This window comes from Balaenoptera musculus, chromosome 2 (assembly GCF_009873245.2).
Source record: "Balaenoptera musculus isolate JJ_BM4_2016_0621 chromosome 2, mBalMus1.pri.v3, whole genome shotgun sequence".
NCBI lineage: Eukaryota > Metazoa > Chordata > Mammalia > Artiodactyla > Balaenopteridae > Balaenoptera > Balaenoptera musculus.
The window spans coordinates 99,043,692-99,057,339 of NC_045786.1; positions in this window are offsets into that span (position 1 = coordinate 99,043,692).

A 13,648-nucleotide genomic window follows, 5' to 3' on the forward strand; every position below is an offset into this window, starting at 1 on the left:
GTTTTCTTTAAAAACAAAATGTAGGCCACAATAATGTATAGAAATAAAAGTTATCAACATACATTTAAATATCAGGATTATCCAAAAACCAAATTTTAATTGAAATCTCTGCGTATATAAACAAACCAAATCTAAGAGGTTTCTTTGATAATTCTGAAAATAAACCAATGTGCAAGAAATCAAAACAATACAATAATGCATAAAATTAATGAACAGTCCACAAAGAAAGCAGCAGTATAGCATACAACAAGGATTTTAAAGATGAAACACTCCTGTCAGACAGAAACTCATTAGTTAACCTGTTAATTACATCTGCAGTTGTATATAAAAATCTCTGGACTTCTTTTCACCTAATGTGGGCTAGTTCTTTTTCAGCCTCGTTTGCTAAGGGGATGTAAAAATAGCTGGTTTAGTTGTCCTGGGAATTCAGTATGTACTTGAGTATAGGAGAGTTTCAAGCTTTCCACTGAAGAGTGAATTGGCCTCTTCTACAGAGTACCAAGGACGCTTCAGGGAAGTGGAAACCCAGGCCTCTCCAGCCCTGTAGGGACTTGATGTTGAGATGGAACATCTTTGAAGCAACGTAGCTGCTGAGGCTTTATGAAGGGCAGGTTGACATCCACCAAGAATTTGGTAGAGAATATTAACTGGCTCAATTCTGCAAGACAGAGACTCCCAGGTCTACAAGATGCCAACAGGATGTGGCTTCATAAGCTCTGGATAAAGTTGATTTTTTTAGTTTAAGGCTTTGACAAAAGTGAAAATCCCTCCAAGAGAATAGCACTTTGAGCTCACTCACTGTTCACAGTAGAGAGAGATACAACCTAATTCAAACAAAAGAACAGAGAACTGAGGGGGTGGGCTGGTGGAGGCACATTTTTCTCACTCCACAACTGCCTAGAACTAAGCCTTTTTTGTCTTTTGTGAAATTAATCGAGAGGCCTATGCCTCCTACATCACGGGCTTTGGGAGGCAACCAGTTATGCAGACTACCTATGCCCCTTGACAAAGACGAAAAGAATGCCCCAAACTACTAGGGGAAACCAGACTTCTTTAGAGTAGGGCCTCTGGTGGGGTCCTCAGAATGAACAGATCCAACTGTAAACTCCAGGGGCCTGATGGGTGGATGGGTAGGGTGTGGACTGACTTTGGACCTTAGGCCTTCTTATGCCCCATCTCCAAAGCTCTGTTTGTGGCACACCGTGTGCAGCTTTGACTAGTCGCCTGTTGGACACGGCTCTGCTGCTAATATTGTGGTTTGTTTCTCCTTGCTGTGAATTTGATGGCTTGTCGAGGAATCTGTTTTCAGTACAATTTTTGGTTAAAGCATTTCGTCAGCATTCCTGGTCTCTGCTTTGCTCCTTTGGTGAATGTCTTTTCAGGGTGATGCTGATGTTTGGCTCTTTGTCATTGTGAAATCTGTACCTAATCTCTGGAGAGAAAAATCCCATTGTCTACTGTAAATACTGGAATCACAGCAAAGGATGTGGGGACTGGACTGCTTTTCTGTATCATACTAGCATTGTTCTAGATATTAAAGAAATTTAACCACACAGTAGTCCAGCGCAAAGTGTTTAAATAAGAAAATGGTCTCAGGCTTCCCTGGTGGCACAGTGGTTAAGCATCTGCCTGCCAATGCAGGAGACACGGGTTTGAGCCCTGGTCCAGGAAGATCCCACATGCCGCGGAGCAACAAAGCCCGTGCGCCACAACTACTGAGCCTGTGCTCTAGAGCCTGCAAGCCACAACTACTGAGCCCATGTGCCACAACTACTGAAGCCCGTGCGCCTAGAGCCCGTGCTCTGCAACAAGAGAAGGCAGTGCAATGAGAAGCCCGCACACCACAACGAAGAGTAGCCCCCGCTCACCGCAACTAGAGAAAGCCTCCATGCAGCAACGAGGACCCAATGCAGCCAAAAATGAATAAATTAAATAAATAAATTTGGAAAAAAAAAAGAAAGAAAATGGTCTCAGTGAGCTTGACAGATCCATCTATGCTAGAGATTCCACACACGTTCGCATCACCTGGCCTTTTAAGGGGGTAGGGGTTGATATACAATGTAGATACATGTCCCTCTTGCCACCTTTGTGATTTTCCCCTTTCCTCTCAGTTACCAAATGACCAAATTAAGATGAAATAATGATGACAAGATTCCTGTGACTAAAACGATCCCATCACCCTCCAGGACGAGGGAGGTGAGGCAGACCTCAAACCAGGGCACGTTAGCCAATACAGACCCTGCAACAAACCAGAACAACAGCATTTGTTCTCCAACTGCTCGAAGAGCTGGTGCCCCAGTCATTTCATTCCCACTATAAGTGATACTAATTCCCATCTCCCCCCACTCATATCACCAGTAAAGTTTGAGATTATATAATTCTTTCCAATAAGAGCCCCAGATTGAGAGTGAGAGGAGGAAGGGAAATACGTTTTTTAAGCATCCAGAAAGGAACCAGAAGAAAAATTATTTAAAACATACAACTTTTTTTGGGGGGAGGATAATTTTAAACTTAGAAAAAAGCTGCAATAATAGTACAGAGAACTCTGATATCCTTCACCCACATTCCCCAGTTGTTAACATTTTGCCACATTTGTGCTGTGTGTGTGTGTGTGTACACATTTTTTTTTCTCAACCATTTGGAGTAAGTTGCAGACATCACATCCACTGACCTCTAAATACTCCAGTGGGTATTTCTTAAGAACAAGGAAATTATCTTACATTACCACAATACAAATACAAAATCAGGAAATTCATCATTGCTGTAATATTATTATGTGAAACATAATTATGTAATACAGTCCATACTCAACTTTTACCAGTTGTTCAAACAATGTTCACTATAAGAATTTCTTTTCCAGTTAGGATCTAATCCAGGACCACACACTGCATTAGCTGTCATGTCTCTTGGACTCTTTTAATTTGGAAGAGGTCTTCAGCTTTCTTTCGTCTTTTATGATATGGTCATTTCTTTAGAGTACATTCAATCCAATTTTTAAAAAAGAATTTCCAGGGACTTCCCTGGTGGTCCAGTGGTAAAGAATCTGCCTTCCAATGCAGGGGACGCGGGTTCGATCCCTGGTCGGGGAGCTAGGTTCCCACATGCCGCGGGGCAGCTAAGCCCTCGCACCACAACTACTGAGCTCCCGTGCCGCAAACTACAGAGCCCACGCGCTCTGGAGCCCACAGGCCACAACTACAGAGCTCAAGCGCCCTTGAGCATGCACGCCACAACTAAAGAAGAGAAAAAAACCCGCACACCACGACTAGAGAGAAGCCCATGCGCCACAACAAAGATCCCGCCTGCCGCAACTAAGACCCGACACAGCCAAAAATTTAATTAATTAATTAATTAAAGGGTTAGTTTAAAAAAAAAAAAAAGAATTTCCATCAGTTTGCAGTTGTCTGATGTTTCACATCAGATTCAGTTTAATTTGTTTGTTTTGATTTGGGCAGGAATGTCACAAAGGTGATATTGTGTCCTCAGGGCATCACATTAGCAGGACACGCTGTTTTATCCCAGTAGTGGTGACGCTAACACGGCTCGCTTGGTTAAAGTGTACCTCCCATCCACCCGCCACGTTTCTCCACTATAAATTTACTATTTTTCCCTCTGCAACTAATAATTTTGAGAAAGAGATTTCAAGCCTCTATAAACGTCCTATGGGTCATCAGGTTTTCACTCAGTAATTGTTGTATCTCTTTATTATTCTCATCAAGTTATTCCTACGATGATTGCCAAGTGGTTGGCATTCCACCGTAAGGAAGACTTGTTCCCTCTTTATTATCTATTTATTTACTTATTTATTACTATTATAGACTAACAAACTCATAATAATTGGTTAAAACCCATTACTGTCATTATTTCAATGTTAAAATTGTCACAAATTTAAGCAATAAGAGCCCCTTCAAGATGATTCCTGTGACCCTTTGACATAGTTCAAACATTTTTTGAGCACTCCCTTACTTTCTGGTACAGGAAGATATTCCAGGCTCATCTTCACTCTCCCCACCCCAACCCAAGAATCAGTCATTTCTTCAAGGAGCCCTGGTTTCATTAAGTGGAGAATGGTACCTGACTCAGTTCTAGAATCAGGATGTATTCATTGTTATTAGGCCCTTTCAGTGGATGGAACTAAGAAATATGTATATGTGTATACTTACTAAAAACAATAAGTTCATATTGACATCTGCAATTCCAATCCTATACAACGGGGGCTTCCCTGGTGGCGCAGTGGTTAAGAATCCGCCTGCCAATGCAGGGTACACAGGTTCAAGCCCTAGTCCGGGAAGATCCTACATGCCATGGAGCAACTAAGCCCGTGCGCCGCAACTACTGAGCCTGTGCTCTAGAGCCCATGAACCACAACTGCTGAGCCCACGTGCCACAACTACTGAAGCCCGCGCGCCTAGAGCCCGTGCTCCGCAACAAGATAAGCCACCACAATGAGAAGCCTGCGCACCACAACGAAGAGTAATCCCCGCTCGCCGCAACTAGAAAAAGCCCACGCACAGCAACGAGGACCCAACGCAGCCAAAAATAAATAAATTTATTTTTTTTTAAATGTTAAAAAAAAAATCAGGAGCCCTTGTTTCATTTTTACTCACAATCATTTTGGTTTTTTTCCTCTACTTTTCACTGAGCCACCTTCTCCAAATGCCCCAAATCTTTGTACCCTCTTTCCTTCACCATCTTCTTAGATCCAAGAACCACCATCCAGGCAACCTGATTCCTCCTCTATTTGGTTACTCATTTGTTCAGCAGATAATTATTTATCTCTGTGGGAACCATGTGACTGCAGAGGGGAATAAGACACTGCCCTGGCCCCCAAGAACACAGACTAACAGAACGAGGGACAGGACAACAGTACAAAGAGAATCACTCCAGTGATGGCTGGAGGCCTCCAGCTCTCCTCCTCCCCAAGCACAAACACTGCCCTTCTCCAGGCCTCTTTTGTTCCCTGCTCTTTGGCAGAAGGGGAAACTAGCACCGAAATCTGAACTGCAGAGGGTAGAACCCTTATATGATTGAAAAGAGAAAGTGAGTGAAGAGTAACAAGATGAATGTGGATTATATCCAACATTCCACTTAGAAGCTCTCACAAGCAATCCGCTGGTCTTTTTTTATCCAATTTGGTTCCCAGGCCTTTCAGAAAGGAGTCTTGCTCTGTCTGGATACAGCCTAACCTTCCTATTCCATAATCCAATCCCTTCTCAAGGTAGAGGTCAGGTAGGAATGCAGAAATTGGAGAAGTTGTCAGTAGGATTCTGCAAGGACACTTTCAAAATCAAATACATACAATCACACACATATTTACATACATAAAACTTGAAGCAGTGAGGATGGAAAAGAGCCTCAAGTTCAAGGTAGCAGCAGTTGGTTCAGAGTGGGAGGGCTGAGAGCCTACCAGGAGCTCAGAGTCCTTCGAGACGCCTTGAAGAAGAGCAGGAACTTCCTTCCCAACCAATCCCCACCAGCCCCAAAGAAGATGAAGGGAAAGAGAAGCTGCTTTATGTCAGACATCTGCTGGGCCACATCATTTAAAGGCGTGAGGTTGGGCCAGAGAGCAAGTCGGGAGGGAAGGCAAAGCTTGTTTTTCTTCCATTAACATATTATCTCAAAGTTTTTGGGTACCTGAGGTTTCTACTGAAGACTCTAGGCTTTGGGGCAGTGATTTTCATATACCACAGTTAGAGACTGCTTATCAGTAATCAGTCAGGCCAGGTGACCACGGAACGCCATACACAGGATTTTCCCTTACCATTTATCCTGAGAGGAGCGAGGTGTGTCCTCGAGAAGATAAGGCGAGTTCAGGCCTGCAAGGCGTCCAGGCGGCCTCTGCCTACCTGTCCAGGCCTTCTCCCCTCCCCTCTTCCAGCAGTGCTCCAGCTATGTGCTTTTCTCAGTTCCTTCAGGGGCCCGACCTCCCTCCCACCTCAGCTCACACTGGGAAGCTCCTCACTCTCATCCCTTCTTCTCAGCCTCAGCCTAGTTTATTCCTATGTAGTCTCTCGTCTTACCTCACAGGTCACTTTCTCAGCAAAGTGGTCCTACATTGGCCCTCTACCCTCTCATCCAGATTCCCATGTTATGAGCTTTTATAGCACCCAGGACTTTTCCGTGGAGCACCTATCAAGGTTTTCATCACATATATTTATGTGTTTGGTTATTCATGTCTGTTTCTCCCACTAAACTCTAAGCTCTGAAGCCAGACTTCATGCTACTTTGCTCATCATTGTGTCGCCTCACCTAATAGCCTTAGGCACATTCAGGAGTATAGGTGCTTCACAATGTAGTCTTTACTAAATAGGTAAGTGCATACCTGAGATAAGTGATGGTTGCAAGGTAAGGTTTCTGGGTTTTGTGGGCTTTGTTCTAGCATGGTTAGTATCTTTGTGCTAATTCACCATGAGTCTCTGATCTCCATTTTTGTCTAATGATTTGAGTTGGGATCCCTAAAAATGATGAAGCTGTATGTGGCAGCCACCCCAGAACTGTTTTAGTGGAGAAATTAAGATTCTTCCCACCCTTCCTTGAGAACAGGACTGTTGTATTACTAGTGCTTTACAGCCCAGGTAGCTTAGAGTCCAGAGGGGAAAGTCAGAGAAGTAAACAGGTAATCCGATAAAATGAAATTCTATAATGGTGTAAGCACAGGCACGAAAGGGGACAAAAAAAGAGTCTCTTATCCAAGCCTTGGGGGCATCTGGAAGATTTTTGTCAAAGGTGATTTCTACACTAAGTCCTGAAGAAAATGTAAGAGGTAGACAAGGGAAAGGGATGGGGTAGGGTAGAGAGTTGAGAGGAAGAAATAATCAAAAAGGTCCAGAGTGAGCAAACATATAGAACTTAGAGTGGGGAAATGAGGAAAATTCAAGATGTACGTGGGAACAAAATGGCAAGAAGTGAATCTGGAGGGACCATGGTCAGGGTCCCATATTTTGAAGTCTATGGAGAGTCTACAAAGGGTTTTTAATAAGGGAACGACCCCATCGGATTTGCCTTTTAGAAAGATCTTTAGGTTTACAGTGTCTGAAACTCTAGGCACCAGACATTAGGACTAGAACTGCTTTGCCTTGGAAGTCAGTTTCTCTTGACTACACCACCCCTTCTGAGGAGTGTTTGGAAGGAGAAAGGCAAGTCCCCAGATCATGCCAACAGCCATAGGCAGAGGGTGGGCAAGTGAATAGATGTATGGCTATGTGTTGATCATGGGTATGTGAACGTTTAGTTTTTTTAGTTTAGCTTGTGAGAGAAACACTGTAGGAAGTAGTTAACAGGACTTGCTCTAGGTTACCAGCTGGTGAGGTTGGGAAAATTTTAACCTCTGTTTCCTCATCTGAAAGGTAAGAATATTAATAATTATGAACTTTCACTGAGCACTTATATGAATAGGGTTAGTATTAATATTAAGTGGGATAATACATGTAAAGTGTTCTAAACAGTTCTACTTATGAAGTAGATATTGCCCCCATTTTACAGATGAACCTTTGATCCATTTTACTCATGATGAAACTGAGGCTCAGAAAGGTTTCTTTCCCAAGATCATACAATTAGTAAGTGACGGAGCCAGGACATGTATTCACCCAATTTCTCCCTTAACTTAGAAAGTTCCTTCTGACCCACTCATTCAAGATGGATATGGAGGCAACACAGCCAATTTTGCATTGACTGAGGGAAAAAGAGAAGGCTTTCAGCAGGTTGGAGATCATTTTGGTCAGTTCTGGATAAGTGCATAAGTTAGGACACTGGGTTCAAGTGATAGACACCTACTGGAACTAGCTTAAGTAAAACACATAAACTCTATACTAGAGGATATACCAGTGCTCCGTGGAACGCAAGGGCAAGCACGCAGCGACCTCAGGAAAGGATTTGAACAAAGGTACAGTTGTCAGATTTCATCTTCCACTTCAGCTTGGAACCTGTTTTCTCCTTTTCTGTAGTGTACATGGTAGAATAAAGAGCCATGAACATTTTGCAAGTTTATATGTTGCAATCTACTCGTTTAGTCCCTGAGTTTTCATTTTAAATTCCCCAGGAACAGCCTTTGGCCTAACCTGGATGAGATGCCCATAAAGCAGAGCCGCACAGCACAAATATGGCTGTGGGACCTCATCTTTGCACCCCTTCTCAGGGAACACCAGTTACAGAGGTTAAGCTGGGTGACAGCTCAACAGATGTACATTAAAGGAAGGAACGCTCTCATTGTCAGAGTTTAGATTTTCCTCTGCCCTTCCCCACTTTCCCAATTTTGTTAATATACCTCATTTTCTCCTCCATAAAGTATCGATCCTACCATTCCTCACATTCTGGGAATAAAATAATTACTTTTGGGGATAGAAAGAAATTTGAGAGACCATCAGGTAGGTGCATACATAAACCATCCTAAGAGGGACTTTGTTTTTTTTTTTTAAATTTACTTATTTATTTTTGGCTGTGTGGGGTCTTCGTTTCTGTGAGGGCTTTCTCTAGTTGCGGCAAGCGGGGGCCACTCTTCATCGCGGTGCGCAGGCCTCTCACTATCGCGGCCTCTCTTGTTGCGGAGCACAGGCTCCAGACGCGCAGGCTCAGTAGTTGTGGCTCACGGGCCTAGTTGCTCCACGGCATGTGGGATCTTCCCAGACCAGGGCTCGAACCCGTGTCCCCTGCATTAGCAGGCAGATTCTCAACCACTGCGCCACCAGGGAAGCCCTGCCCAATTTTTTAACAACGCCAAGAAAAGTAAATCTCACGGTCACTGGCACCTCACAATTTTGTTTACTACGCCAAGAAATTCCTCTTCACAAGAAACTAATTCCTTCTGCTGTATTTAAGTCCATTTCCTTTCTCAGACTTCACAGAGTGGTACACAGCTCATTAGAATTTGCTTTAAACGGATTATCAAGCCTTTGAAAAATCCCCTCAGCATTCTCTTTACCAAACTAAAAATTACAGCCACTTTCATCCTTCTGAAAGTATATCTAGCTAATATAGTCATGAGGTCAGTAGAATCATTTGTATAGAAAAGTATGAATATTAATCGCTGGCAGCTTTTCTCTAGACCTGCTCTATATATCTTATTATAGAGGCTAAAACTGAACACAGTACCCTCCAAATCAGGATAAATGATAAGTAAGGGGCTAGGCTGGAGATGGTGGGGGAAGGGATTCAAGAGGCTTTCACTGAATCCCCGCATGAATTGCAGCTGAACCTCCATGGACTTGAAAGGTTGTCCAGCAGTTACTTGCTCCACCAGTCTCTGCCATACTCTTTGTGGGCCAGATTCCTTAGACTGTTGATTCTGCTTACCTGGGCTCAGGATCAGCATACCGCCTTCTCTGATACAGTACCACCCAACTGACTGGCTCAAGTCCCACCCTCAGTCCAACCAGCTGTGGATGGGAAGGCAGGTCCATCCAGGCCTGTGAAGAGACAAGCGCAAAATGAAATTTTCCTTTCTTGTGTATAATGCACAAGATACCATGACAGCAATGATTGCAAGGAAGCTTTTCTTACATATCTTCTCATGGTCCCTTATGAATCACCTCATAACACTTTCAGAATGATTCCATTTCTTAATCTTCATGCCAAATTTTCATGATCACTTAATTCTGAAGATTTTCTAATTATTTTTACTACAGTTATTTAGAAATATGCTTTAAAATATCCAAATATATGTAGTAGGAGCTCACTGAGTGGGATTACTTTATGTATACATATATACATATTTTCCATATATATATGGAAAATTTTGTTTCAACATTACCTAAGGAGGTACAGATACAAATCTTCAGTCATTACTAGTTCATTAAATTTTAGTGGAATTAAATGCCTTGTCAAAGTTTTCTATTGGAAATGCTGTGCCCAGATAGTTTTTACGGCTCTACCCATTCCTCCTGCTTACCACTTGACATTATTAATTTACTCCTCCCTCTTCTCAGGTTTGCCCAGGCTGGCTCAATGCTATCAGACTGAAGCCGTTGTGAAAGGCTTCAATTCCCTATGCTCCCATGATAAAGCTGTGTTACTGTGGGAAAGGAGATAAGCTAATACATGGTGCTATCTGGGGGAGGGGGGATTTTTATCTAAAATAGCTATTTTAGTATTTCATCATCTTTTTTTCAGGAATATTAAAACAATGTTCATAATTTATAGACAACATCTGAATTTTGCAAAACCTACCCTCAAGTTCTCCTAAATAATTATAAACGCTTGTACCAATTGGATATTCTCATATACTTTTCAAATTAAAAAATAATTGACTCTGATGACAATAATCACACCTAAAATGCTAAAAGGAGAGCACAACTAGGTCCTGCCTCAACATACTCTTTGAACAACACTAAAGGACTGGGTCGCTAGCTTCTATTGTGTTCCCTAAGGTTAGTGCTTAGCAGAATTTTTGTTGGGTTAAAATACAAAATGCATATGTAAACCATCCTAAAAGGTGAACCTTTTGCCCAATTTTTAAAGAACTGATTGTAACCATGCAAAAATATGACTATATGTGACCTGGAAGGCAATTCTAAAAAATGAAAATAGTTGTTTTAGTTTTTTCTTTAGGATATTTAATAAAAATATTTTCAATAGATTTTTTTAGTTGAACACTAAAAAAACCCCCAAACTTTCTGAAAGTTTGAGTAACTACTTAAATGATAAAGGTCTTCTTTATCATTGACCTCATCAGGACCTCGAAACTCTTCCAGCTACTGAAAAGTATGCTGAATGGTTGCTTCCTCTCTCTGGTCAGAGGAAACATAAGAAAAAAAATGATAACAGACTTTACTACTCTGGGCATGTTAGGTAAAATGCCCATTTTTTTCAAAATGTTAACCAGACTCGAGATGAGTCCTGAGGTTTTGACTCCTAATAAAATGCTTGGAAGCTTGGGAGCTATGGATCCACCCCAGGCACGCAGGGCTTCTTGGCAAGAATGGGCAACAAAGATCTGTTTTACACAAAGTTACTACTCAGGTTTAATTTAGCAGAAGTGAAAAAATTTTAACCACAAAGCTTACATTTAAAAGGAGATACATGTAAACTGAATCTAAGAAATACCCTAAGGAAGAGCAAAACACTTTGTCTCTGAGAGGAATAGCAGAAAGAACCCAAGGAAGCCAAAAATGTTGGCACCAATCATACGGTTCTCAAGGATAGGAAATAATAGTATTGGGTTAAAATTATATTGGAATTTTGGATCTGAAAAGGAATTTACAGGTCTAATCCAAATCCCTTAATTTATAGATGATGAAACTTGAGGCCTGTTTATTTATTCATTCAACAAACATTTATTATGTGCCTACATGCTCAATGCTGGAAATACAACAATGAACAAGACAAGACATGGTCCAAAGAGGGAATGTGACTTACCCAAATTCACAAAAGCAAGTTAGCAACTAAACGGGCTCTTTGCACTCAACTCCAAATTGTCTAACAATATACAATCTCTTCTGCACCTGTAAATACACTAAGCATTTGATGAAGGAGCTGTGCAAAGATAAGATTTTCATATACAATTGATGTAATAACATTCTGTAATAAGGTATAAATATGTTTATATTATATTCAGATTGTGTTAAAATCTACGTAAAATAACGACACACAGTTTTTTAATTAGCAAATGAAATGGTAATTTCCTTGTAAGTGCTTTCTAATTTCTAGCTTATTAGGTATTCCATGTGCGAATTTTGAAATTTTTGAATATGATTTCTGGTTGTACAACTATGACTCTTACTATATTCTGGCTCCTTTGAATTCCAACTTTCATGCAATCTGTGTTCTAGTATTTTAGGTATTTTCAGTAAATAACTATTTTCAAAGATTCTAACCATTAACCAGTTTATCCACCTTATTTATCCATAGCTTAACCAGCGTGGTAACTTTAGTGTATGTAATATAATCAGAGATACAGCTTTTAAAATGTCCTGCATTGGAACTTATCTCTTTTTTTTTTTTGGCAGTGCCACGCAACATGCAGGATTGTAGATTGTAGTTCCCCCACCAGGGATCGAACCCGTGCCCCCTGAAGTGGAAGCCCAGAGTCCTAACCACTGGACCGCAAGTGAATTCCCTTTTTCAAAAAAATATTTATTTATTTTTGGCTGTGTTCGGTCTTCATTGCTGTGCGCAGGCTTTCTCTAGTTGTGGCAAGAGGGGGCTACTCTTTGTTGCGGTGCGTGGGCTTCTCATTGCGGTGGCTTCTCTTGTTGCAGAGCACGGGCTCCAGGTGCACAGGCTTTAGTAGTCGTGGCGCATGGGCTTAGCTGCTCCACGGCATGTAGGATCTTCCCGGACCAGGGATCGAACTGGTGTCCCCTGCGTTGGCAGGCAGATTCTTAACCACAGTGCCACCAGGGAAGTCCCGAATTCCCTTTCTTTTTTTTTTTTTGAACTCATTTCTTTAAAAGAAAACTCATATACCTCATTTCAAAATGAAAAATGGCACCTATAATAGGATAATAAAAGGGAAAATAAGAGTTTGGAACCAATCTTTTGTTGTTTTTTTTTTTTTCTCATTTAATAACCCTAAGAAAGCAACAGGGAAGTCCTCTAACATAGGAGAGGATAGGAGCCCTACTAGAAGCAATACTGCAGCCTCAGAGTTCTTTAATTAAAACAATCCAGGGCTTCCCTGGTTCGAGCCCTGGTCCGGGAAGATCCCACATGCTGTGAAGCAACTAAGCCCGTGCGCCACAACTACTGAGCCTGCGCTCTAGAGCCCGCGAGCCACAACTACTGAAGCCCGCACGCCTAGAGCCCGTGCTCCACAACAAGAGAAGCCACCGCAATGAGAAGCCCGCGCACCACAATGAGAAGCCCGCGCACCGCAACGAAGAGTAGCCCCCGCTCGCGGCAACTAGAGAAAGCCTGCGTGCAGAAACGAAGACACAACGCAGCCAATAAATAAATAAATAAATAAATAAATTTTAAAAAGATTGCTAAAAAAAAAAACAAACCCAAAATCCAAAAGAAAAGGTGTTGTAACTTACTGAAATAAAAAGATTTTGAGGCACTCCTGATATTTGAGATATCCTGATTGGATATTCCAACAACTCTGAGAATCAATAGTGGGGAAGATGAGGGGATTTATAAGCTACCTCTGCTATACTACCAACATTACAATATGGAGCTCTAAGGTTGATTTTCCATCCTCAGACTCTAAAAGGCTCTCCTACTGCTGCACTTCTTTCCCCTGGCCATTCACTCCCTGTTATTATTTGTGCTTCCTCCCTACATAATAAGCTCTACGGAGGACAGGCACTGGATACTATCCATCTCTGTATCTTACCTTGAATCACAGCCTATAGCTGATATTCAATAATTGTAAAATGAAACCAGAGATGGTAACCAGAATTTAAAAATTGGTAACACCTATTCTAATTCATATATCCACACTCTGAAACTAACTGTAATAATAAAAATTAAAACTACATCAGGAACATGTGGTTCTACTTCAAATATCAGGGAATGTTAAATGGCAGGGCAGGACTAAGAATTTTGAAAGGTCTAGTTACACAAAAACCCACAGTGCATGCTGCTCTAAAAATATCAACCACTTCTTTTTAAACAGGAAAAATCAATTTCAAGCCTCAGATAATGAAAGATAGAAGAATATTGTCAGAAATAAAGGAAACATTAAGTGGAAAAAAAATGACAAGATAATTTTATC